Source organism: Pteronotus mesoamericanus, unplaced genomic scaffold (genome assembly GCF_021234165.1).
Source record: "Pteronotus mesoamericanus isolate MK-2021 breed Mesoamerican mustached bat unplaced genomic scaffold, CSHL_Meso_final contig_182, whole genome shotgun sequence".
Classification (NCBI taxonomy): domain Eukaryota; kingdom Metazoa; phylum Chordata; class Mammalia; order Chiroptera; family Mormoopidae; genus Pteronotus; species Pteronotus mesoamericanus.
In genome coordinates this window covers 4,499,826-4,525,960 of record NW_026555078.1, presented here as the reverse complement: position 1 = coordinate 4,525,960, position 26,135 = coordinate 4,499,826, and the positions used below count along the sequence as shown (strand labels likewise).

Genomic DNA, 26,135 nt, shown 5'->3' with positions numbered 1-26,135 from the left:
GGGCAGTTTCCTGTCTCCGCGGCAGCGGCTGCTCGAAGCCGCCCAGAAGCCTCGACTCAGAGACGCCCAGGAGACTCAGAGCGAAAGCAGACACGTGAAACCACCCGCCTGGTGCGCGCGGGGCTGCACGTGAAAGCAGGTGGAGGAGTAAAACCAGGCGCGGGTTTTTCCCAGGGTCTACAAATTACATCAGCAAATTCAAATCTGCTGTGATCGCAGGTCCTGCTCAGAGGCCTGTGACGAGGCTAAATTTGGGTTTCACTGTAATCCTCTAGGTGAGGGGAGGACCAGGGTCAAGGGCGGTTTCCTGGAGCGGGTGATGTCAAGTTTGAACTCACTGTGCCTTGGCACCCTCGCACCTCAGAGGAACTCAGAGAAACAGCCTTTGTGTTGACTGGCAGGGCGGCCTTGCCTAACACAGTTACTTTTTGTCCTCTGAGCGGGAGGCTTTACCACGTCCGACGGCAGTGGTTCCCCCTGCTCTGCGCCATCAACCCCCAACCCCAGCACCTGTTCTGTGCCAGGCCCTGTGCTGCACCCAGGCATAAGAACCAGGGCTGGACACAGAGAGACACTGGCCAATCAACAGCAGTGACCTCTGGGTGGCCAAGGCGGGAGGGGGAAGGGGTCCACGTGCAATGAGGCTCGGGTCAGACGAGAGGTGGGAGTCGGCCAGGACAGGGAGTGGAGGAAGAAAAGCGAGAGGGTCGCCCGGATCCCCAGGTGCCTCAGGTGCAGGGCGGGGGGTGGGGGGGGGGGTGCAGGTTGTGATGGGAGAGGATGGCCCGGGGTGTGTAGCAGGGTGGGACCAGGGCAAGGGGGGCTCCTAAGCAGCAGGGGGGAAGTAGGGTAAATAGAAAGGTCTAGAACTAGGGCAGTAAAGGGGGAAAGGGAAAGAGGTGGACATACAGTGACTGAGTGGCGAGGACCACAGATGGGGCGGGCTAGGCACACAGGACGGAATCCCGCCAGGGGCGGGCTGCGGGGCGCTGGCTGGCCTTCCTTCTCCGAAGCCAGGAGTGGCGAGAAAGGAGTGCCTGAGAGCAGCCCCGTGGTTCCCAGGCAGGTCTCTCCCGGCCCCGAGCCCGCGCCTCTCCGCACGGGCCCTCTCAGCACCCTGCCCCAGCGCAGCCCCCCAGGCTGCGGACTCAGGGGGCAGCTTCCCACACAAGGGCACGTGCAGCAGCCCGCTGTTCCTATGGCAACCCCCCTCCCCTCGCAGGAGAGGGAAGACCTGAAAACCCACACCAACCAAAGGCAAAACCACTGGGTTTACTGGCATGCAACGGGGCACCTGAATTCCTGGATTCTGACGCAGAAAACTCTCCTTCCCTTTGGGAACCCTACAGGACTCCTCAGAAAGTGACTCCAGCCCCTCTGCCCAGTTATGCATTTACTCATTTGTGTGCCTTCTAGAACCTTCTACAAGGAATGGTGACAGGAGGTGGGTTCTGCCACAGCTCTGACCGTCGTGGGTTGGGATGGGCTGTCTGCAATACTTCCCCTGGCAGAGGGCAGGAGTGTCCTCATCACCTCGAGACCTTGAATGTGTGGGAGGTGGGGGCCTGGCCAGTGTCTGTGGCTGAGATGCTGGCATGGCTCCAGCACACAGGGCGGCACCCGTGCCAAGGGGCCCGCGCCCTGCACACCTCACCTTGGGCTCAGGCGGCAGTGGCCGAGCCTCCGCGTCCTGGCCCTGCTGCTGTCCCCTTCGGCTCTCCGGCTGGGCCGTGCCGCGGCAGCCCTGTCCCCCCGACCCCACTGCAGGCCACACGGACGGCTCAAGCTCTGGCCACCTGCAGCCTACAAGGTGGCCCTTAGAGAGCACGCACCTCTCTCTCGGGTCCTCCCTCTCCATGGGGCTTCGCTGTCTCCCAGGACAATGCCTGGTCCTCCCTTGCTCACTGTCCCCTTTCACACACACACTTTGACTCTACGGCTGATGGATGGTCTCTGGGATTCTGGCTGCCCCACTTCACAGCCCTTCGTTCAACACACAGAACAGAATACCTGTGTGCACCCAGCCCCCCGCCAGGGCCCTGGAAGGCCTCCGGAGGCAAGCGCTGCCCCCGTCGAGTGAGGCAACGGAGAAGAGGGGCGCTTCCAGAATGGCCGAAAAGCATCCCATGGGGACACAAAGGGAGGTGCGGCTCCCAAGACGTGGGGTCAGGAAGCGGACGGATTCAGAGGCGGTGGCCGGTGAGCCGAGCCGTGAAAATGGTGGGTGTGCCTATCTGCAAACACACACCAGGATGTCCCAAATCAGCCTCGCAGGCCACAGCACCGTGGAGGTCCTGCCTCTTGAGTCCGGGGAAACGGGAGGTCGTCAGATGGCCTGGGAGGCAGCGCTGCCTTGGAAACAAGGTGTGGAGAGCAGAACTCTTGGAGGGCGGTGGTCCAGGGCTTGGCCCGGGGCAGTAGAAACCCACATAGCTGGCCCCGCACTGGCAGGTGGGAAGCAGTGGTCCACGGGGCCACGGACGCCACTTACGGTGACCAGTGACTGGCGGCCTGGCAGCACCTCCCTACATCTCAGTACAAGGGAAGAGCAGAGGCAGGATTCAACCAACCCCGGGTTGGCCTGGACCAGAAAGCCAGGACTCTGCGTGTGGTTTGGCCAGGGGTCCATAAAGGTCTGAGGCCCAGGGCTTTGGACCGCAGGCCTGGATAGTCCGAGCAGGGCGTGGTGGGAGGGGTGTGTGTGTGGTGCCAGGTGGCCCCCTCCCCAGCCGTGACGTGGGCACTTACAGCTAACGCACGGCTTTCTTACTCCTAAGGCGCCTCCTCAGAGAGGATGGGAAGCCGCGGGAGGGGTGTCCATCAAGGCCACCCCTTCCCCACAAACATACGTGGCTAAAATCGTCAACTATGGGGCCAGCGAAACCTGCCGCCTCCCCCAGGAGCCCACCACCAGCAACCTGAAGGGCCAAGGAGAATGGGGACATCCAGGCGAACGCTGTCCCCACCCGGCTGGGGGCGGCCCCTTGCAGCACTGAGCCAGCCCTGGACACCCCCAGAGGTGCAGGGGACTGAAACGCCCACAGGGCACGCGGTCAAGGCCGCAGCGGTCAGCCTCTGTGTCAGTATGAGAAAAACTGCAAATGTCTCATTGAAGTTTATGATAAAACCAAAGACACTGAGAGGACAAACAGAACTGTGACTTAAGCTTCTCAATATGCACAGTTGACTTCCCGTTCTGCTGACACCTCCAACAATGAGTAAGCGTGGCTCCCTGAGTGTCAGCAGGGACACGTGGCCCGTGTGCCCCTCCAGGGCTCTGCTTGCTGGAAGCACCCTCCCCACTGCTCCCCCACAAGTCCCGGCAGCTTTCTGAACCCCCCACCCGCTGAGTCACTGGTTTCAGGCCCCGGGCGGGCCGAGGGCTCTCCCACCCGGCTCCGATCACCAGTTCCGGAGGGGCAGCCCAGCGCCCGGCAACACTGACCGTATTCTCTCAGTGCCGTGATCACAACCAGAACCACGCGCTACCTCCTCTCCCACTCATCTCAATACCCAGGGCAGGGGGGGCCCATGGCCCCAAGAGCCAGGGATGCTAAGAAAAGCCTCGCAGGAGCAGAATGGCGTGGAGCTTGGGGAAACTGGCAGCTGCCCCGGGACCGGCGGCCATGAAGGAAGATCAGGGACCTACCTGCCAGGGGTGCAGCCCCCGGATCACAGTGTCCCACAGTCCTGGGGAGCTGGGAAAGCCACAGAACAGAGCCTCCCTGCCAGCACGGACCCTGTGGCTCCCCCACCCCCACCCGCTAGACAATGCCCCGTTCTACTTGGGCACTGACCCCACTTGTCAGGTCTGTTTTGAGACAATGCTGGCCCCGAGGGCTGTTCCCCGCTCCCTGGGTGAACTCCTGCTCAGGGACACAGCCCAGCGGGGGCACTGCCAATCCCTGGGGGCCGCACAGGAACCCCCTGACCTGAGCAAACCTCCCTACCAGTCCCTTGACCCCAGGGCAAGGCCACCTCTGGGTCCTTCGCATGGTCAGGAGGAAGCAGGGAGGTCTGCCTATATTTCAGACACAGCCATGGGTCACATTCACGCTGACTTCAAACATAAATTCACATTTTAGTAAGGATTATTACAAATTTCAAGAAACGAGGAGGGCGGGTCTCACTGTTGGAATGAAATGGCTACCGTGGGTGAAGGCCCCGCCAGGCTGCGACCTGCGCCCAGATCAGAGCAGCCAAACCTGACAGCCACCCACCTACAGGCCCCACCAGGCCTGGACTCAAGAACACCAGACTCAAGGAGCGCACAGCTGGGATGAACACGTGACTTCTGGGGGGCACCGCATGAACGCCCCAGACAGCGTGATTCCATGTGACGCCCCGCGAACGCAGAACACGCACGGCTGCCCCTGCATTCCAGGAGCTCGGGTACAGTGTCCCACGGAGCAGACACTGGAAACCCGGAACGATGCCGGGCGTAGCTATAAAGTGATGCAGCTTAAAAACATTCTAATCAAACTAGTATCTGCTCATTCATTATAAGAGCTGTTTAAGTCCCAAGTGGCTTACGCACAGCAGACAATGCTTCTCCGAGCTCAGGGAGAACCAATAATACTGTGCCATACGTATCCCTCCAGTGTTCAGACATATTTTCCCCGAAATTGAAATCTTACTAAACAGATTTAATTAAACATGCTATAATGAAAACATTTTCCTATAGCATTGCGTATTCTTCTAAATTGCTGTCATTTAAAAATCAATAAAGCATGATTTATTTATCCAACTTCCTGTTATTTAACATTTGGTTGTTTCTAACTGTTCAAAAACATAGAAAAAAGGATTAAATGGCACCCCGTATACTCTGTCTTAAAAGGGAAAGAAGAAGGGGGATCACTGGTGACGGAAGGAGACGTGACTTTGGGTGGTGAACACGCAATACGATGTACAGATGACGTGTTCCAGAACTGTACTCTTGAAGCTTATATAATTTTAGTGACCAATTTAACCCCAATAAACTCAATAAAAATAAATAAAAGAGAAAAGGGAAGGAAGAGTGGGATATATGTTTAAACCTGGAAAACGATTTTTCTAAATACAAAGAGGCAAGTTCCAAACAACTACCGAAAAATGCACGTAGTGGACGACCTCATTTCCCGGTCCTGCCAGAAAATACGATGTTCAATAACTAGTCCAATAACCTGCGACCTATTTCTTCCGCAACTCCTCTCTGAACTGAGCCCCCCAAAGAGGAGGCCCCTCGAGTTCGGAAGCACGTTCCCCGTGCTACTGCCACCGATCTGCAGGCCCCCCGCTGCACCCGGCTCTCGAGGGGGCAACTGCCAGAGCAAAGCCCGACACCAACTGCCTGGGTCCTGCCAAAGGAAGCCCAGAGTTCCTGGGGGCCGCCTCTCAGGGGACCCGGCCCTGCCTCTGGCTCCTCCCCCTTCCCTCCATGCATGTGCCAGCCAAGCAAGACTCCAGAAATGCTCTGTGCCCCCACTCCTTGTTTCTTTTTAAATTGAATGTATTGGGGTGACACTGGTTAATCAAAGTATGTAAGTTTCAGGCGTACAATGCATAATAGAGCATCTGTGCGTTGTATTCACCGCCACCTCCTCGTCTCACGCAGGCCTCCCAGGATCGACTGACTTCTGCACGAATCCTCCTTCTTCACTCTGGGCCTGCATCGTTGTCTCTCCCTTTTTTTTTTAAGATTTTATTTATTTATTTTCAGAGAGGGTGGAAGGGAGGGAGGGAGAGAGGGAGAGAAACATCAATCGGTTGCCTCTCGCACGCCCCTGACCAGGGACCTGACCTCCAGCCCTGGCATGTGCCCTGACTGAGAATCGAACTGGCGGCCTTCCCGTTGGTGGGACGACTCCACTGGGCCGCACTGGTCGGGGGGGCCTGGTCTGCATGAACCTAAGACACTGGGGCCCAACCCACAGGTCAGTCCTGGTGGCCACTTAACCCCACTGTGCTCCAGCCACCGCTGAATGGGGAGGAGAGGAGGCACCGACCACCCCAAAGGGCGGTTGTGAGTCACTCCTGACGGACGGTGGCCTCTTGGGGTCTGGCCCTGCCCTCCACTTGCACCCCGAGCCGGCTGGCAGTGCGACTGGCAGGTGGGCAGCCTCGGTGCCTCTTGCTGTGCTGGCCCCAGGCCTCCCGAGCCGGCACAGGTGCAGCCTGCAGAGTCGGGCGGGAGGGACCCAGGGGCACTGGCCCTTCTCTCCCCGCCCTGATCAGCCCCACTCCTCCACACACTCCAAACGCTCTCCGGATGAGGTCAGAGTGTACAACGGTGTCCCCGCGTCCCCAACGACTCTAGAAGGTGCCCACTCAACGCAAACACCCAGCGCTGCTTCTGCTGATTCAGGATTCAGGCAACATTTTGTTCCTTTCTAGTAAAACTGCCTTAATTTTAAAACCCACAGGCCTTTCTTCCTCACTGCATCCCTGGGAGGAGGGAAAGGCCAGGTGCTTTCGCACCCATTTTACAGACCAGAGACCCAAAGCCCAAGGACCTGCATGAGGGCAAAGGGGGTGAGCCCGGGCCTGCGTGAAGGCAAAGGGGGTGAGCCCGGGCCCACTGCCGGGGCTTCCCGAGGCAAGGCCTGCCTCCCGCTACGAAGGCCAGGCCTGAGCCCGGGTCCTTGGCCACGGACCTACAAAATGAGAACAGCAGGGACGGCCTAGCACATGCCTGCCACGGCAGGTACTTTATTCCCTGTCTCGGTCCTCACGACGGCCACCGCCGTGGGCACACCTGAAGTCGCTTTGTAAGTTAAGGGCATCCACCTCCAGGGTGCAAATGACGGAAATGCCCTGGATCTCACAGGACAGATTCGGGATTCAAACACATGTGCCACAAACCTGAAACCTGTCTTTCCCTGCTCTGCTGCCCCAATATTCCAACAGAGTCACCGAATACATAAGAGCCACCTATGGACAGAAAGAGCATTGCGAACAAAGACAGTCCCTCCTTCCTCAGCCAGGCAGCTTCCACCCCAGCGCTTGTCTGGGCCTGGGGCGGGGGGCTCGGAAAACGTCTGGCACTCTTGCGGGTCACTGAAACCCCCTGACACACAGGCAGCTGGTGAAAGGATCTGCTTGAGGCTGCGACCTCACCTGTCTTGAGGGTGTTGACCCAACCCTCTTGCCACAGACAGGGCTGGGCCCAGGGCCGGGGCCGAGCTGGGCCCCTTCCTAATGAAGCAAAGTTCTGAAACGCAGCCTGGCCTCTTGCCTGCATTTCTGGGGGAACTGGGGCTGTGGGTAACCAGGTACTGGCTTCAGGAGGTGGGGCTGGGGCTCAGGAACAGAAGGACATGGCCAGAGAAGAGAGCAGCCTCAGACAGACAAATCCTTACAGTGATGTGAAGTCCAAATGCTTTTCTGCCCAGCTTCCGCCAGGACAAGAAAACCAGGCTGCCCACCGACGCCCACGCTTAGAGGAAAAGGCTTAGGAACTTCTGAGTATTGGCAAAGACCACTGAGCGAGGCTGGCCCCTGGGCCACGGGTGGGTTCGCAGCACACGCAGATGTAAGCTGGGCACTCAGACAGGCAAAGCAACTGGCCGGAGATCGCACGGCGAAGGGACACCGGGATTCAAACCCCCTGTGAGTGCGGGGAAGTGAGGCAGGGGCTCCCTAAGAGGGGCCGGCGACAAGGCAAGCCGGGGGGGCCTCCGCAGGCGGAATGGAAGGAGGGAAGCAGAAGAGACGTGGGGATGGAGACTGCCAAACCCCACGCGCGCCCTGGGGCCACAGCAGCAGCGCGGGCCGGGTCAGCCCACTAAACATTATTTCCTTCGGGCTGTTGCCCACAGGAAATTCCATGCAGGGAGATGCCGAGCTGGGGCCAGACTCGCAGGGCATCCCGCCCCACCCAGCCCCACCCAGCCCCACCCGCTTGTGAGAACAAAGTACGCCTGTCGGGAATGCGTACCAGGGGCTCAGTCAGCTGGGGCCTGGCTGGGGCAGGGCAGCGGGGAGGTGCGGGCGGGGGGGGGGGGGGCGAGAATTCTTATCTGGGGCCTGAGTAAAGCCTGACTCGATTGCCACGGCGGGGGCTGCTGTGATCGGGCACCTGTCCCTGCAGCACGGCAGGGTCCTAGGGTCGCGCTCAGACCACAGTCTCTCCTCGACCCACATCCTGCCCCTGCGCCCCCCCACACCACGCCCGACCCCCTGAGAGCCCACCCACGTTCCTGCAGCTCTGGTCTCAACTCTGTCCCCAGGACATTTACAGCCTCCAAGTCCACTGTCTGAGCACCATCCCCACCTGACCTCTGGGCACGAGGAAAGCTCCTCCTCCCTGGAACCCCCTACGCCCGCCATTCTAGAACCCAGCCTGTGAAATGACCCGCCTCTGGCCTCGCTCCTCTGCGGCGGTCACCCCGGGAGGCAGAGACAGCGGCTGCCGGGCGATTCCTGTGGGGAGACGCTAGGAACAAATGGAGAAGTCTCAGAGCCATGCCCATAGAGAAAATGTAAACACTGAGGAGGCAACAGAGAGTGGCGGGGCCTGCGGGCAACTGGTTTAAAGATCGGCAATAATTCAAAGTGTAGAAGCCCTGTGTGGGCCAAGCACGGCACTCGCAGGCTAGACGCGGTCCAGGCCGCCAGGCTGGGGTCTGGTCCACGCCCCTCTGCAGAGTGGGCAGCTGAGGCCCAGCCGGGAGGAGGGGGAACATGACGCAGGTCTCGCTGGGAGTTACTGAGTAAGTCCAGGACAAAAGCCGGCCAGTGCTAGTCGAGCCCTTTCCCACGCCTGCTGAGCTGAGGCCCGGGGAGCGCCGTGGTGCGGGGCTGCCGGCAGGCGGACACTCGGATGAGCTTGGGACGTGGATGATCCACAGGGCCCTCCAGATGGAGGGCTGAGCGCTGTCCACACCAGGGCCTGGGGCTGATTCACAGGCAGGAACTGACCCATGCCGATACCCCCCAACTCCGTGGGGGGGTCTCAGATCCCAGAGGAGTGGTCCACAACACTGCAAGGTGGGGAGGGGTGTGGTCTCTAGGTCCAGGCCCAGTGGAAGGGGCCACCTCAAGTACCCATGTTGGTTAAGGAGGAAGAAGCAAGAAAGTCCAATGACATTGTGACCAACCAGAGACTGTGGCCAGGGCGGGCTCCAGGGCCATGACCAGTCTGGCTCTAGAGCCAGGGCGGTGACAGGAAGAGGGGCATTTAAAGCCCCCAACTCTTATATAAAGATATAAATTAAAGAACCGGAACCTTGACTTCAAGCCCTTTCAGCCTGAAATGAAAGCCTGTGCCTCAAGTTCTAGGCCTGATGATAGTTCACCAGCCACCGCTATCCTCGCCTATGCATGACGTACAGCATTCCATAGTCAAGTCAAACCTTCAAGCCTCACCTCTCAGACGTAAGCAGAGGCCAGTGCCCTGGGGCAAATAATGAGCCTTGTGTGCAAGCCTGGGCTGTGTCACTTGGCCGGCCAGGACACTGCAGGGGAGCAGGTCAGGGCAGCCTTTGAATTCAGCTCCTCTCCTGACTCCAAAGTGCGTGGCAGCAGCCCAGGGGGCCTGAAGGATGCCCACCTCCCCCCAGAACAAAGGCCCTTCCAAGGGGGAAGAACAGAGGGAAGGAGATGTGCGCCTGCTTGGAAGACAATGTGGCACGGAAGTCCGTTAGAGGCCCTGGTCTGTGCGCAAGTCAGAGAACTGATTACAAGGACCTGTAATGAAAATTAAACTGTATTTTTACTACTTTAAACTTCTCCTTCAGACTTTTTACTGCTTCAAAACTAATTTCGAGTCCAGTCTCTAGCCATCCGGAGCCAGGACCGCCCGAAGACTTTCTTTCCTAAAAACGCTCTCCTCTCCCTGGCACTGACCTTCGAGGGCGCCCCACTGCCCCCTGACGAGGACACGCGCTGTCTCCAGCTTGCTTCCCACACTCCCCGCTCACTGCCTCCCGGAGCGGTTCACCGCTCTGGCTGAGTGGTCCCCTCCGGGTCCCGGAAAGGGGCCCTGGGCCCTCAGCTCGCACGCGCGGGGCCTGCCCTCTCTGCCCCACCCACACCACGCTCTTTCCCGAGGCAGGTGTCGCCCCCACATGTGGTTTGAAGCCCGCCACCCTCCTCCATCTTAACTCTCCGAGCACCTTCATCTCACCTCCCAGGCTGAGCGTAAGCGCAACTGAAGGCATTTCTGTGGGCTGTGCTCAGGGTCTCAGACACACACAAATTTGCTTACAGGAAATCATGTACAGGAAAGCCACACCAGGTCACAGGCTGGTTCCATTTTCTATTTTATGGAGGAAGGAACTGAGACCCCGAGGACTAGTGCTAACCCAGGGCCCTGGGACCTGTGCGGCGTAGGTCTGGCCCAAGTCTCCTCTCCCACGTGTCCCCCACGTGCTCCAGATAAAAGGAAACCATGAACCCTGCCCCTGCTGTAGAAGAGATAAGACCAGCACACAGGAAATCGTGAAACAGCTGGACCTATTCAGGGCTCAGGGGCCCCCCAGTGCTCTCAGGCTTCAGGACATGGGGAAGGGCCAGAGAGGGGGGAGGTCTAATGGACCGGCGGGGGAGGGGGTGGCAGGGAGACAGCACAAACAAGAAAGTCTCCCAGTGAGTGGTCACCTGGAAAGCAAGGGGCAGGATCAGGGCGCTGGTGTTTTTCCATTTCTCTAGGGACTGCAAACTCCACCACGCTTCCTGCCACCAGGGGATCATTACTGCCTCCCACGGCAGCTGGGAGACTCTCCAAGGAACAAAGGAGCAAACTGAGTGTTGTTATCATCAGAGCTTGGTTACTAAATAACCTCTTGTCAATGGAACCACTTGAAGGAGAAACAGGCAAGGGCTGTACCTGCAACCTGGTGTCAAGTCCATGGCCGCACTGGCCTGGCGTGGGCAGTGAGCAGGTAAATCAAAGGCCCCTGTCCTCGGCTCGCTCTCTCCATCCACCCCGCAACTGAAGCAGCGGCGCCCCCCAACGCCGAGGAACGGAAGTGGGGCAGGGGGGCTGAACTGGGAGAGGAGGGTCGGGCACATGGGGCGCTCGTAAACCAAGCAGCCGGGGCCCTGCCGCCAGGCAGACTGCGGGCAGCCCCCACCGCCTGTCTCCGCCGGCCCTGCAGCCAAGGCCTGCACTGTTAAGGCGCATAATTCCAGAGGCTGACCCCCTACTCACTTTTGGGGTGGGCAAGTGACTCAGGCCTGGCCAGTTACAAGGTCACACCATCCAGACTTCAGGGACTGGTGTGACAACAGTTGTTATGGGTCGAACTGTGACCTCCAACACGACAGGCTGAAGTCCTAACACCCTTACCTGTGAGCAGGCATTATCTGTCCTGCAACTGAGAGGTGAGGTTAGCAGAGTGGGCCCTGATCCCCTATGACCTGCGCTCTTACAGGAGGAGGGAAACGCCCTATAAAGACAAGGCGCAGGAGAAGAGGGGGCCACGTGAAGACGAAGGCAGAGACGGGCAGGATGCAGCCGCGGGCAGGGAGCGCCTGGGGCCCCCAGCGGCTGGAAGAAGGATCAGGACAAGCGTGGCCCTGCCAATACCTTGAGTTCCAACTCCGAGCCTCCAGAGCTGAGAATAAACTTCGGCTCTTCCACGTTCCTGGGGCAGCCTAGAAAACTCATACAATGGGGAGGTAACCGAAGCCGGAGCGATCAGAACCAACAGGCCCCAGGCCGGGGACTTCTGCTGGATGGAACTCCCGGGAAATGGTGAGTCACATGGGCCTCCTGCGAGGGACTCAGGCCGGCGGGCGCGCGGTGGGCGGGCAGGGCGGGCAGGGCGGGCAGGGCTGGCAGCCGGCTCCACGGCCGAAGCCAGCCCCGATGCGACCCACGCCAGGCGCTTGAAAAGTGAACAGTTCCGACGATGTGAAGTGGAAGCCTTGATGGCCTGACGCTGTCACACCTACCTCTGGATTTCTGAGACATACAGGCTCATAAATTCTACTTACTCATATCTCCTTAAGTCTTTCTTTTTCCACATTGCAAATCGGTGGCTTACAACCTAAAGAGCCTTTAGGTTTTACCATGCACAGGTACAATCTGTCATTTTAACATAACATACGTCCAAATGAACTCGACCCCCAGTAGCCACCCCCTCCCCCTGCCTCTAAGCTTGCAGCACCAACGCTAACACCACCGAAGCCTCGGCGCCCGCAGCCTTCAGAGCTGTGATTCAGTGATGGCCAGGCCGCGCCCCAACGGTGCGCCTCGCCTGGGATAACAGAAGCGGTTCAGCCAACCTCGCAACAATAGCGAAGGCGTGCTTGATCAGAAGAAATCCTGACTAAAAATAGCTCCGATCGACAGAAAGTGGGGAGAGGGGTGGGTCCCCGGGGTGTTCCAGCAGCTTCGAGTCAGTGACAACCCAGGCTCTCTTCACGTTTTCATTCCTCTATGCTTATTATGACAGATGTCTGTCCTCGTGCCTGTCGCCTCACAGTCAAAACACAGCTGCCACAGGTCCAGGTACCGTGTCCCCAGAGGGTATCGGGAAGGCCGGGAAAAGAGGACAGAGGCAGACAGCTGCCCTTTTGTTAAGAGGGGAAATACTCTGTCTCCTTACACGTGACTGATCAGAACTGCAGGACCCGGGCCCCGCAGCCACAGGGGGAGCCTCTGGCCAAGGAGCTGCGTTTTCACGACAGGCCTGCGTCCATCACCAATGCCACTCAGAGCAAAATGGGGGCTGCACGCCAGATAGAGAGGAGGTTTGCTGAGAAAGCAAACTTTCCAGATATTAAAGAATAATGGGGTCCATTGCCCCTTACAAGCCCTAAAAAACCACGCCTGTGGTTTACAAGCTGACCTTTAGGGTAAGGCCAACGAATATGGAAGAATCGTTTATCAAGGGCCTCTCGTGTTCCAGGGTCTTTGCGAGGTACTGAGACGAGGGCTCTGGAGGGCCCTCACCAGAGGCAATGGTGAGGGAGAATGGCCAACCTGAGACAGCCGAGGACCCCAGGGGAGCCAGGGGCCTGGGCGCAGCCTAGCGGCGGCACAGAGCACAGGGGTTTCCTCAAAGATGAGGGGACAAAGCGGGAGTCGAGAACGCTCCCCAGGAGAAGCATCGGCACCGGATGCTGTCCTCTGAAGGATGAATGCAGGCGTGCCACCGAGGGCGCTGCAGAAGCACAGAGAGGGGGCGGTTAGGAGTTTGCTGGTGTTTGACTTGGGGAGGAGACAGGTGACCAGGTCTGTGGGACCAAACTGGGAAGAGCGTGGTAAACCGCTCTGAGGAGCTAAGACGTTCGCCTACAGACAACGGAGAGCGGGGAAGGGCTCGCCAGGCAGGGGGCCGGCCGCAGGGCTGGCGATACTAGGACAGGGAGGACAGGGGACCCGTGACGACAGGGTGTAGGTGGGGACTGCCAGGGCAGCATCCACAGGGAGAGGCGGCAGGACCCAGACACTGATGTGGGGCGGGTGTGCAGGGACAGGGGTGCCCAAGCCGGTTGCCGGGGGGCAGACGAGGGCAGCACCTTCATTCTGACCCAAGAAATCGGGAACGGAAGGGGTCTGAAAGGGAGTGTATGAGTCAAGTTACAGAACATGGATGGGTGCTTCCCAAACATCGTAGGCGTGGGGGAGGTGGGGGGACGCAAACAAACCCCCCTGCTGGGAAGTGCACCTCCTGTTCTGTTCCGCCCTGCTGCAAAAGGCCACGTGAGGAAGAGCCTTTCTGTGGTAAACCAAGGGCAGGGGGCAGGAGGCTGGAGGAGACCTTATCACTCACTGCCTTAAATAGAAGCAAACTGCTCCGATGGTCTGCAGAGTTTACACAAGGAGGGACGCACTGCCCAGCCGCTAAAGCCGGCCCAGCGGTTATGATCGCTCTCACATCTGGCCTGACAGTCTGTAAGGTCAGAACTGAGCTTCCATTTGTGTAAGTCTTGTCTTCCAAGGGCCTCACGTGGGCAGGACAGGGCCCCTCTTATCTCCACTGGCTCCGGGCAGAGGGGACAGGAGACAGGCACGCCCACGCCCCCTGTAAACCCACAGGTGCCCCTGTCCTGAGCACGGATGCCCTTCGCTTTGGAGCTCCCTGCATTCCAGATGGTAAAGAGGAAGGCACAAAGGTGGACACCAGAGGTCGGGGTTACACGCGGGCAGCGCCCCACAGCTGGCCTCTGAGAGCGCCCCGCCCACGCTGCAAGGTCCCACTAGGCCCCTGCGCGCCTCCTCGTAGGACGAGCACTTCCCCCCCTTTATCCCTTCGCCCACTCAGAAAGGCGGTCAAAGTCCTGGAGGGCGAGAGGTTCACCAAGCATAATTCTTGAAAGATGGGGCCAGATGGGGACAGGTCAGAGACTCGGGGAGCCACAGGACCTTGCTGCAGAGCCCACCATGGCCAGCAGTGTCCAGCAGGTGGCACGCCCTCCAGGTCTTGGGAGGGATTCAAGGGTGCTGACCAGTCGGCAAAATAAGACCTGCAGAAGCACCTGTGCAGATCAACGTGCTGGGTTGGCCCTTTGCCAGCAGTGCCCACTGAGGGCTGGGGCAGCTTTGCTCTCAGCCACAGGACCCGGCTGGCCCAGCACACGCCGCATGGCCGATAGACCAACAGTCCACAAAAGCAGCAAGCCCGTGGTGGCCGGACTCCGCTCCCCAGGGCACCGGCTCATCCGGAGCTCACCAGCACTCCGCGCGCACAGCACCTCGATGACCGGGGCCGGGGGAGGAAGGCTCTGCCCCCCACACCACTGGTTTTCAAACATTCTCCAGCCTCTGATGTGTTGCTTGGAAGGAAAACTACCACGAAGATGCCCAAAATAAAAAATAGATCGTGGGTAGGGACTCAGCAGCCACCCCGCTTTAAAAGAGACATCCCCACAAAGACCCCTAGCTCCCTTATAGAGCCCAGTCTGGACACCGGGCGAGGCCTCCTGGCCGGCGCCGATCCAATGCACTTGGAAAGCAGCCTGTGCCTCAGCGCAGGGAAGGCAGAAGCCTCAACTGGGGGTCCTTTGCCCTGCAGAGCAGAGACACCCATTGGTCCCTGTCCCTGTTACGGACACACTGCGGTCATTTCCACACCTCCAGCTGAGGAATGTCAGAGACTACCACCTATTTCAGGAACGACTGTTAGGAGAAATTCCAGCACTTGCCACTCTGGAGAGCACCAGCCAGAGTTTGCCCGGGAGGAGCCACAGTCTCTGCCTAGGGGCTGACCGAGCAGCGGGCACCCCAGGTTCAAACCCCAGCCTTGCCCATTAGCAGCTCTGGGCCGCTCGCTCTCCCACATGACTCTGACCGGCAGAGGACTCAATCATCCCCACAGCCATAGCAGTGCCTGGGGTGTATCGGAGGGATCCTCTCAAGTGCTTCACACACCACGCCCAAATATTAGCTGTGTTTATACGATTTTATTACTGGGATTCTAGAAGGCCACACACAGCAGGCTTAGTCACCACTGAAGGTCTTTTACTACAGATGTTGGGCATCTCAGGCCGCCTGCTTCTCCCACCAGGACCCCAGGACTCTGGGCTTCACACAGGATTCAAGTCTTGATGTCACAGCCGGCCCAGGGAAACCTGATCCGCGTCGTCCTTGACCTCGGGGCTCAGCGTGTCCCGGTGCGGGTACTAAGGGAACCCCAAAGGCTGCCTGAGAGGGACTCAGTGGACGGGACAGTCGCCTGGCCTCCAGCTGGCGGCCAGCCCGCCCACCGCACCGGGCCCACCTGCATTCCAGAGGGTGCCAGCCTGCGCGACTGCCCTGCTCCTGCACCCAGGGTCTCCAGGGCATGGAGGAAATTGGGGTGTCTCCCATACCCAAGTCCGGTCCCCTGCTCAGAGCGCCAGCCATGCCCTCTAGGAAAAGGAGACAGACACAACCCGCAGACACCCACGAGCCCCTGGAGAGCTTCGATGGCTTTCTGAGAGGGGCGCAGCGGCCCCACCGCACCTTTTGCCACCGCCGTCTGGCCCCAGCGGCCCCGCCTACAGCGGGGCTCCTCAGACCACAGCAGGAAACTTGCCTAGATGCTAATTCTCAGTCCCCTCGGACCCAACGGCTTGAAGACTCCGAGTGAGCCCCCCTTACCTCCTATTGGAGGACACCGTCCTGGGGACTCTGGTCATACTCAACCCTGGGAGCCAAGTTTTAATCCAATGAGCCTCACCCTGGCCGCATGGCAGCGTCGCCAGGGGAATGGCAACGTAAACCAGTGCTGAGGGACCCACAGCCCTGATCTTGGTTTGATTAACGCTGCCTGCCCATGGGTGATTGTTTTAGACACATTAAAAATACAAGGAGCACAAAGGATTTTTAGGGCAGTGAAACCAGACGATGCCTTAAGGTGTAGGGTACTAAGATTTAATACCGTAATCAGATGCCACAATGATGGACACATGTCATTATATGTTTGTCAGTACCCACAGAATGGACCATACCGAGAGGGAACCCCTGACGTGTCAGTCAGTGGAAGTTCGTTGATGTGACAAACGTGCCTCTCGCTGAGGGGTGTCGACAGTGGCCGAGGCTGCCCTGGGAGGGCGGGGAGTAGGCGGGCCCTCTGCCCCTTCCGCTTAATTTTGCTGTGAATCTAAAACTGCTCTAAACAGTACAGTCTGGTAAAGAAAAACGAAGCTCCCAGGCGATCGGCATGCAGGCCGTCTGTGGAGCCGGGGCTGACGGCTCGGGGGGCAGGCAAGCAGGACAGCCAGGCCTCAGAGCCATCAGGGAAGACCACACCGGGCCGGAGCAAGCAGAGAAGATGCTAGGAGGAAGGAGTCATACCCAGGACTCTGGAAGGAGAAAGAGAAGGGCTGGGGAAGGAAGTGGGGGACGAAGGACGTTCTTTAAAAGCACTTTTTTTGGTGCCGATCCAACAACTCATTCATTCCAACTCTGCTTTTAACATCTTCCTTCCCCACATCCGTCTTTACCCACACCCCCTCCCCGGGTGTGTCAGTGCATCAAGTGCTGGCCCAAGAGTCACTCCACTGAGAGCCACCCACAGTCCCCGCTTCCTAGCAGGTGACCTTGAGCAAGTCACTGTGTGTACCTGCTTTGACCTCCGTTCCCCCCTGTAAATGGAGGGCACTAAGCATCCCAGACGGGATACAGGGGCTGGCAAGGGATGAACACACAATAAATGCTGGCAGGTGAGCTGTCAGCAGGGAGCCCACGCCTGCTTTGCAGAAAACAGCATGCAGAGCGCAGGTGCTCCGTGCCCTGCAGGCACCGCCTCTGCGTCCTGCAGGCCAGACCTAGAGAACGGACACCAGAGGGGATCCCTCCACACCCGCTTTCCCGCAGACAGGCTGGAACCTCTGCACGGAGGCACGCTTCCTCCCATGCATGTTAGCTGAGCGCCTGCTCCAGGCCAGGGGCTGGGAGTGCGGAACTCACACACCTTTGGTTACAGGAGGCTCCAGTCCCATCAGGGGCAAGGAGGATGTCCCTGGGTGCTGGCTTCCCACCAGAGTGGCCTCTGTGTGGAGCCTGAGTCACCCACAGCTCAGGGAGCCTCACCCCAGCGGGAGCCGCAGGAGAGGACACCATGTGCCCAACGGGCACTGCTGCATGAGCACCCACGTTCTAGGGAGAACCCGAGGGCACACACTACCAGAGACAGCACAACCCTCTGCCTCCCACGGCTTTTATTCCCTTGCCTTTTGTTTATGTTTTACAAGCCTTTTATTGGAGTGTAATATGCAGTAAGAGGAAAAAGCACAAATCACAAGCAAGCAACCCGAGGAACATTCACACACTGACACCAAGCAGAGCAAGAGGAGAAGGGCGCCCGCAGGACCCCCGCGGGCTGTGGCACGCCCCGCCGCCCCGCTCCCCAAAGGCAGCCACAGCCGCCTCCTGCCCGCAGAGTCTCCAGTGGCTCACCGAGGCCGGCCCTCAGCACGGCAACCACAGCTCTGCCGCACACCACCAGCCCCGTTCCAGAACCTTCCACAACGCCTCACGAAGGGCCTCCCCTCCAGAGCCTCGGGCCGGCATCGCTGTGGCAACAGCCCATAAACACAGGAGCCCAGGCCTCTGTGCCATAAACAACCCTGACAGGTTCAATAAATACAAATGCACTACAGCAATTTGTGGGGAATTTATGAGAAATTAAAATTTCAACTTGGACAATAAACAAACACATTTCAGAATCTGCCCCACTTAAAATTAAATAAACCACATGCGAGCATTTTTCCAGCATGATGCCGCAAGGCTGCGAGCCGCGGCCTGCCAGGAGCGCTTCCTGAGGCTCCAAGGCTGGCACTGCTGCGGGGGGCGCGTGGCAGGTCTGCCCGCCTCCCCGGGCGCCTTCTGGTCTCTGAAGCGCCCGCGCCCGCGTTCCCCCGTCCGGCCCGCCCAGATGCCGTCCCGTCCGGGAGACGGCGGGGCCGGTATGGTCAACGCCGTCGAGGTGAAGAGCCCTGCAGCTGGATGGAAGCACAGGGACTCACCCGAGGTCACACAGCCGGTCATGGGCAGAGAAAGGATGCAAACCCAGGTCTGTCTGATCCAAAAACACAGGGCGCCAGTCTGCACATGCAGGCAGCCACGTGCACATCTGCCAGACACAAGAACTGCACCGAGGGAAGTGTGTGATGTGGGTGCTGGCTGAACCCTCTAGAAACCTGCCCTGTGTAAAAAGCATCAAAGGGGCCTCCTTCAAAAGGACCAACAAACTGTCCTGCACACACACTCCCTCACCACCTGGGGGACAGGAGGCTCGGATCCCTAACTCATCGGTGCGAGCAGGCAACCCCGCCAGGCTGTCTTCCAGGGGAAGAGCGAAGCCACGAGGAGACGGTGATGGAGAGGTTGCTGGGAGGCTCCCCCTCTGCTTTCCGAAGAGTCGAAGATCCGCAGGAAGGGAGAGGGCGAGGGATCCCCGAGATCCCATCAGGGTCGTCAGCCCACCTCACAGAGGAGGAGCCGGGGCCCCTGCTGCCCAGGCCTGGGGCCGCCGGTGCCAGCAGCCTTGGCGTAATGCCCTCTCCTCCCACGAGTTCCCACACCGGGGGCACCTCCAGATGCCCACCTGGCCATTCTCTGCAGGTTTGCAGGCCCCCTGACCCAAGTGTCCAGTTGAGCAGCACTCAAAGGGTCTCCCAAGTGGTCTCAAGCAGGTGGGAGCAAGGCGCCAGCCCTGGGCGCGCTGTGCCAGCCGGACCCACGCCCCAGCTCCCAGGCGGCCGGCCCCTCCAGCCCCAGCCCTTCCGATGTGGACCGAGGGTTCTCTGTCTCCCCGAGTCGGGCACCAAGGCGGTCGGCAGCTTGTCACCTCAGTGTCCCCAGAGCAGTGTCCCCTGCCGGGGGCCTGGGTGAGCGCCCAGTGATGGAAGGAATGAGGGGCAGCCTCTGAGGGGCCCCAGCCCTGCCAGCCTGCCAGCTCCCCCCAAGAATCGATCACACCCAGGGACAGGGCCCGGGCGATGACGGCCACAGGGGCTTCTGGGAGGGCCTAAGGGGGAAGCTGGGGCTGGGCTGCCGTGTTGGAGTCTGGGCGGGGACAGAGGGCCCGGGGCCCCCCCCCAACTGCTCAAGGATGGCACCTCGGGGGGCACAGGACCCAAGGATGCTCTGCCCTGAGATCTAGAGTCGCACAGCAGAACGGAGAGGGGTGCTGGCCACTCCCTGCTGACCTCCGCCCTTTCTCCACCCTGCTGTGTCCGGGAGGCTGACCCCTGACTGAATCACTCAGAATCTGACCTTTCCAGTTCCCTTTGGCCAACGGAGGCCCCCAGGATGAAATCAGAGGGCAATAGGCCAGCGGGGGTGGGGGTGGACGGGGAGGCTGATATATTTATTTCCCCTCCCCAGCTTCAACAACATGCTGGGCAGGGGCTTGGAGTGGCCCCAGGATGGGCCCGCACCCCCTGGCCCTCTGAGCAGTGATGGCCCCGCCCAGCTCGGCTCTCGCCCGGTCCCTCCCGCTGCCACTGTTCTGCCAGCAGTCCCCACATTGCAGCCACTTCACCCACACCACCTGGGGGGAGCCCTGCCCAGTCCCTGGCCGAGAGGAAGTGGGACAGGCCCAGGTCACAGAAAACTACGGGATCAGAACATCAGGGGTAACCTTGAGTGGGACCGACAGGTGCAAAAGCACCGTGCGGTGCAGGCAGGGGTGGACCTTCTCATCCACTCGGAGGGCAGCCCGGAAGGGTCATGGGCTGGAACGGGGGAACGGCAGCAAGGGTCTGGGGACTGAGCTTGGGAGTAGGGGTGACCCTACTCTGCTGCGAAGTCCTGTGCAAAATATCGGGGCTGGGTTTGCGGCAACCTCGGAAAACTCAGGAAGGGACAGTAGGTTTTTACAGGAAACCTGGGAGCTCTGCTTAGCGCGGAGCAGAAAGAGCCCTCCACCCACCCTCACCACCTGGGTTCAAAGACCACACTGGCTGGCACTTGCTAGCTCTGTGCCCTTAGACATGTTGCTTAACAAGATGGCATTTATCAGCCTCGGTTTCCCATCGGCAAAATGGCAAAAATAATAAAGAGATCCTATATCACAGAGAACTAACAAGATAAAAGTAAAAGTGGCCAAGAAAGATGGGACAGTTTCAGTAATGACAAGGAGTTAGTCCTGTGGTCTGAATTCACTGGAACAGGGACCCATACCCACCAGGACATTCTTCTCTAAAGCCAAGCTGGGCCCACTGTGCCAGGGAAGCTCTGCAGAGATGGACCCAGGACTGCACCCAGCTCCCCCGCCCTGAAAGCCAGCGTCTGATGACAAAACCTCACCTGTCAGCCCTCAGTTCCCTGAGTACCAGCTGGTGACCAGAGGACAGGGGGACTCCTCACACACCACTGAACACGGATTCTGTGACAGGCTTTGTGGGCAGTGCCTTGGCGCTCTGTCTCGGTGGTTTTCTTGACCTTAGAGGCTGGTGCCATGACCACCTTTTTCCAGGTGCGGAGGCTGCAGCCCAGAGAGCAAATCACTGGCCCAACTTGTAAACGGGCCACCAACACTCGCGTGGATAAGGTTGGGCCCGTGGCCCCCACACGATGCTTGCCGCGCTGCGGGGGATGCAGCAGGGGGTGGCACCCCCCGCCCATCCAGGTGCCTCAGGCAGTCTGCATCTCCCCTTGACTCAGAGGCCGCAAAGAGGAGCAAAGCCCTCGAGCACAGGGGCGACCTGCGCAGGGGGGACGGAGGACCGCTGGGCAGACAGACCAGCCCAGGAGGCAGCCTGCAAGCAGGACTGTCCATTCCCCTGGGTTAGGCACACACGCAGGGCAAACGCCCACGGGCAGGGCAGCAGCCAGGCCCCGGCCTCCAAGGGCAGAGAGAGGGGCTCTGGGGCATGAGTCAGAAAGGAGTGGAGACGGGACAGGGGAGGGAGAAAGAGATGCCACTTACATACCTGGACCCCTTCAAAGTCCAGAAGGCAAACCTCCAGTGATGGTCCCTTCCCACAATTCCCTATTACGTGTGGGGCATTTTCCCAAAGAAGCACATGCTGCTTTTATAAACTGCAAAAACGATAAATAGGCCTTATTATTTACATAGCTCAACAAGATAATCCCCGGCTTGCCCCAGTGACGGCAGAGCCAGGAACCGTCACAGCACGGCTGACAGCAGTGACAAGCCGGACCCGCCGGCAGCATCCTCCCAGAGCACCGCCACTGCGGTCACCCAGGGGGTGTCGCACGGCCACGGAGAACACGAGCCCGCGCAGGGCGTTTCACAAAAGGGGAAGCGGACCGCCGCGCTGAGCGTGTGTGGGGGGAGCAGATTACACATGGATAACAATTTTGTTTAAACCTATAAATACATGTTCTATTTCTACGCACAGAGAAAAACCCAAAGGACACGGGGAAGTGCGTCTGCTGGTGTCTCTGGGCTGCGGGTAAACATGCTTAGTTCCCACCAGCGGCACAGGAGGTTCTTCTGCACCTTCTGGAAAGACATCTTTAAACCCCTTCAGGAGGGCCCGAGAACTGCACAGGCCCGAGGTGAGCTCTGGCCAGTGGCCCCAGACCCTTGGCAGGTCCGTGCTGTCTGCGGCAGGGAACGGTCCCTAATGGCCCCTTTGGAGGGTCCTTGGCTTATGCTGGGAACAGACTGGCTCCTGCTGGCTCTCAGTCATGGCCAAGGCCTGGCTGCCATGACACCTCAGGGATTTTCATCTTCTCCCTGTCACGGGCCATTGTCCCCATCAGGAAAGTGAGGTCACTGAGACCTCAGACAACAAAATAAGAAGATAGGGGAGGGGCCCAGGGCTGGCCTAGGGACATCCATGTCCCAAACCAAGTGCGAGCCAGAAACAGCCGCCGGGAAATAGTCAGCACGCAATTTCATCCAGCCCTGCACCTAGGGGAGGGCTAGACCTCGCTCTATGAAGTTCAATCAATGTGCCCCCGGCCCCCACCTGCTGGGTCCCCTCTCCCCCACATGCCAGACTCCCTGCCCCCAGCCTAGGCCATCAGATCTGTCCCAAAGGCATCCTTTCCCACCCAGGCTTTGATGGTGCTGTCAAAACACTACAGATAACTTTGAGCCACTTGGGGGGGCCTGCAGCAAAAATACTGCCCAGGCAGAGAGAAGGGAGTTGGCAGAGGGCTGCTCCACTCCAGGAAACCCACCCCTCTGCCCAGCGGCCCGTGGCCCCACCACCAGGGATGGGAGAGGCTCAGAGGCCACTGGGAGGGCTTTACCACCCTCCGCTCGACCCAGGGAGGCCTCCTCCCCACTCTCACCTCACCTCATTCGCCAGCCCCATCCCCTTCTGGGAGAGGAGCCTCGGAGAGGTTTTGCCAGGTGCCCAGGGTTGCACAGTTACAAAGGGGCCCAGTGACCAGAGACGGTTCAGGAAGGCAGCCTCCTTGAGCGGCTTTGCCACTGCACACCCTGGAACCCCGCCCTGGCTCCGCAGCTCGCTGGCTGGACAGCACAGGGCAAAGACACCCGCCTGTGTGAACCTCAGTGATCCCAGCTGACACGGGGGTGCAGGTGAGGCACAGGCAGAGTTACCTGGGCTGGTTCGCAGACGCCCAGCCCAGACACCCCGGCACTCTGAACCGTCACGCGGGCATTCCGGAGCTCTGACGTGACCTTACTAGGTGACCGCTGGCTGTCCGGACAGTATGCCTGAGAACCCTGGAGCCCGAAAGGTTCCCCCAGGACACCTGACCAAAGCCCCCCACCCCCGCCCACCCGCGGCGGACGGCTGAGCACTTCCCAAGTGGCCTCTGCGGAAGCGAGGACTGAGCCCTGACCCGCCGCCAAGGTCCCGGACGCTGCAAGCCGGGATCTCCTTATAGGGCGTGCTCTGAGGCCACCAGAGAAAGTTCGAAAAGAAACTCTCAGACTGAGAGTTGTGCTGGGAAACAGGCCTGCACGGAAGGGAAGCCACTGGGTCCCTGAGAGGCTGCCCCTGCCTGCCACCCGTACAGGGTGTCAGAGCGCTCGCAGGAAGGTGGGGGCCACAGCGGCTGCAGGGAGGTTCTCCAGGTCAGGGGGGCTAAACGAGGAGAAAGACGGAGCCAAGTTACAGCTCTCGGCTCGCAAACTCCTGGAAAAGCCATGAAGTCTCAGCTGTGCACAGGACTCCCCAGCCAATGGTGAGCTAGCACGCCAGGGGTGGGGGGAGCGAGGAGCCTCCCGTGGCCAGGGCTGGGGATCAGCACCCCTCAGAGGTGACCCAATCCTGGCTGGACCCAGGGAGACCCAGAAAGAGGGAGGACGCCCATGAGCCTGTGGCCTTGGGCACAGCAGGGCAAACGCTGCTCCAGTCCCAGCGGGCACCTCCGGCGGTGCCCAGGTCAGGAGGGGACGCCCGAGGACACCTGAGCTGGGACCTCATGGCACCACAGCAGGAAAAGTCGCTCAAAGCCAACCAGATGGACGAAATCTGTCCTGCAGATAGTTCTGGCTTCTTGACTTTCTCTTCACATGAGACAGCCAATCAAACGAGACCGATCCTTTCACTTTGGCTCTCCCTACCCAGCACCCCATTCAGACTCATGTAACTCGTCCAAATCCAAGTCCAGAGCCCAAGTGTGTTGAGCATGACTGGCTGTAGCCCAGCACCCATTCCCCATCCTCCTCCTGAGGAGCAGAGCCCCAGGTTCATGTGAGGTGACAGTGTGTCCAACAAAGAGGCCACACTTGCCAGCTTGCTGGCCGCCAGATGTCGGAACGCTCGGTTCTGACTAAGGCGATGTAGGCAGCAGTGCATGCTGGGATATCTGGGGAGGCCACCTAACGAGAACAGGCGTAGGGGTGCCCCACTCCCTTGCCGCCTTCCTCCTACCTAGAAGGTAAACACGATGGCTAAAGCCTTAGCAGCCACATCGGCAAGAAGGTGGCCTTGCGCCTCACCACTGTGTGGAGACAGTGTGGCACAAGCACAGAGAAAGTCGCTGAACATCGGAGAGTCCCCACACCAGCCCTTGCCGCCCGCACCTGCCTCTTTGACATGGACAGACATACGTGTACTCTTTTATTTAGGCTACTGGCAGCCGAATGCAAGTCCTGATGGCTCCACACAAAAGCTACAGGTGGACAGGGTGTTAGAGAATAGGAGCTGGCCAGGCAGAAGGGGTGGGGGTCCAGGAGCAGCCCCTGCAAAGTACAGTGCCCCTGGCATGAGAAACTCAAGGCCGCCACACTTCTGCTTCTTCTAATTCTCCCTTTCATCCAGGTCAAGACAAAGACTTCCCATCTTTGTAACACTGACAAGGTTCTTCAACCTTTTCGGAAAGAAAGTTCAATCCTCTCCGTATTTTAACTCCCCTCCCGAGAACTCAGAGCTCTCCTCTGTGGTAGCCAATCTCATTTCCCCTTACACACTGGCCGCCGGGAAGCTCCGAAGTTCCCTGGGGCTCCCTTGCAGCAGCAGGCCTGTCGGTTAGTTTTCCATCCCCTTCTCCTGCTCGGCCTCGGTGCACTTCTATTTTACTTACCTTTCCTTCAAGGAAAGAGAATATAAAAAAGCATACAGAACCCTAAAAGCCAGGAACACGTCTAAACTATAAAGTTAATGAAAGCAACTCATTTATCTCTTCTGAGAACAGTTACAATGGCAAGTTATCTAACAAATTAGCACTTTATAAGAATAAGGAAAACTCTCCAGTTCATGTATACTTCCTGGGCTTTCAAAATGGCGCTACATGATATATCAACCTATGGCTGAAAAAATAAACTGCCAGAACCCTCACCCACACCCACCTTCACACACTATCAAGAGCAGATTAAGACCCTTCCACAATATTCAAATATATTATTCTATTTCCTAAGTTCAAAGCCACCACCAGTCAGAACAATCGCATCAAATGTTCACATTTCAATTTCAAAAGTATTAAAAGGATTTTAAGTAGGTGTTAGAGAACGGGGGGGGGGGGAGGAGCCGTATAGGCACAGGGAAAAGGTGGAGAAATTAACTGTGGTTACTTCTGAAGAATGAGATGATTGGGAACTTTTCCAATTCACATATTTTTGTAAAGTTCCATTACTTCCCACTGATTTCCAAAGAGTTCTTGATAAGATACACCTATAAGCTACGCACATGAGGTGGGCTCAGCCCCCAAGGAATGCGATGTGGCCTACGGTCCCAGGAGCTTAGGGGGAAGGGGGAGACCGCTGCAGTTCGTAGCCACACAAGAACTGGCAGCTGCTGTGCCCACGAGGCTGGGGCCTCAACAAGGCGGGACTCTCTGGGGCAGGAGGGCCAGGCTCTGAGTGGCCATGCGCCTGGTCAGGCAGGGCGATGGGCATCCAGACGGGCAGGAGGAGAGGCGCAACGGCTGCCAGGACCAGCTGTGTGGAGGGGCAGGCGGGGGCTCCACACGGGGTGCTTGGAATGGACCCCTCCAAGGAAACAGTCTTCACCCGCACCCTGGACGCTGCGGCCAAGCTGTGACACGATGGGGCTTGTGCGAGAAAGAGCACTCTAGCGGCCGGAGCGGCCGGGCCCAGTCCCAGACACATATCAAGGCACCCCAAGCACAGGAACTGCAGGAAGCACTGCTGTCGGAAATGACGCAAGACCAGCAGCGGGTGTAGAGGTCAAGGGACAGACCGTGGTGCCAGCAAGCTGGGCTCTGCCGCCAGCCCCGCCCCCTGCTGCAGTTGGCAAGGGGACTACGGTGAGTCCTTTCTGACCCAGTTTCCTCCTCTGTAAAGTGGGGTTAGTAAAAGCTTATCTATTCAATAGAGCTAAGAAGAGTGCTAATAACGGTACTTCCCTGGATTGTGCTGAGA

The 26,135-nt window shown here is 59.0% G+C and overlaps 1 protein-coding gene across 2 annotated transcripts in view; it reads right to left on the bottom strand.

The window, feature by feature from the left end:
* Positions 1-26,135, bottom strand: part of ITPK1 (inositol-tetrakisphosphate 1-kinase) — a 137,539-nt gene that overhangs the window by 67,421 nt on the left and 43,983 nt on the right. The gene's annotated exons all lie outside the window — the stretch shown is intronic.